This window comes from Cicer arietinum, chromosome 3 (genome assembly GCF_000331145.2).
Source record: "Cicer arietinum cultivar CDC Frontier isolate Library 1 chromosome 3, Cicar.CDCFrontier_v2.0, whole genome shotgun sequence".
Taxonomy (NCBI): Eukaryota; Viridiplantae; Streptophyta; class Magnoliopsida; order Fabales; family Fabaceae; genus Cicer; species Cicer arietinum.
Window position 1 is genome coordinate 23,714,605 of NC_021162.2, and position 582 is coordinate 23,715,186.

A 582-nucleotide genomic window follows, 5' to 3' on the forward strand; every position below is an offset into this window, starting at 1 on the left:
GTCTGCTTTACTCTTGCCATTGTAGAGATTTTGGAAGTTTGAGTGGTTTGAGAAGATTTGAGAAGGATTAGTGCACAGAGAATTCGAGTTTGGGAGAGATAGATAGTGAAAATGTGAATTGATAGTGAAAATGGGTTGAGAAATCGATTTAGGGATTTATATAGAACTGTTCAGAATCGATTTCTCAATCGATGTTATTTCACATTTGTGTGCACAAAGTCGATTGTCCAATCGATTTTGTTACCGTTATTGGAGTGAAATGAAAGGTTTCCGTTACAACTGCCTCCAACGGCTAGTTATTTTTGCAACAGTCATATTTCAAATTGATTTCTTAAGTAAACGTTTAATGGATAAATCGATGTCCAAATCGATTTGCATATCAGTTCAGAAAATCTTCTCATAACAGCAGCGACTTCCAAATCGATTGTTTTGAAGATATTGACCATACAGGGATTTTAATCGACTTCCAAATCGATTTATTTGGCTCACAAATTTTGGTAATTTGATACAATCGATTACCAAATCGATGCTCGTGTTTGAGGTTGGAAAAATTCTCAAATCTTTGGATTTCTGAGAGAATTA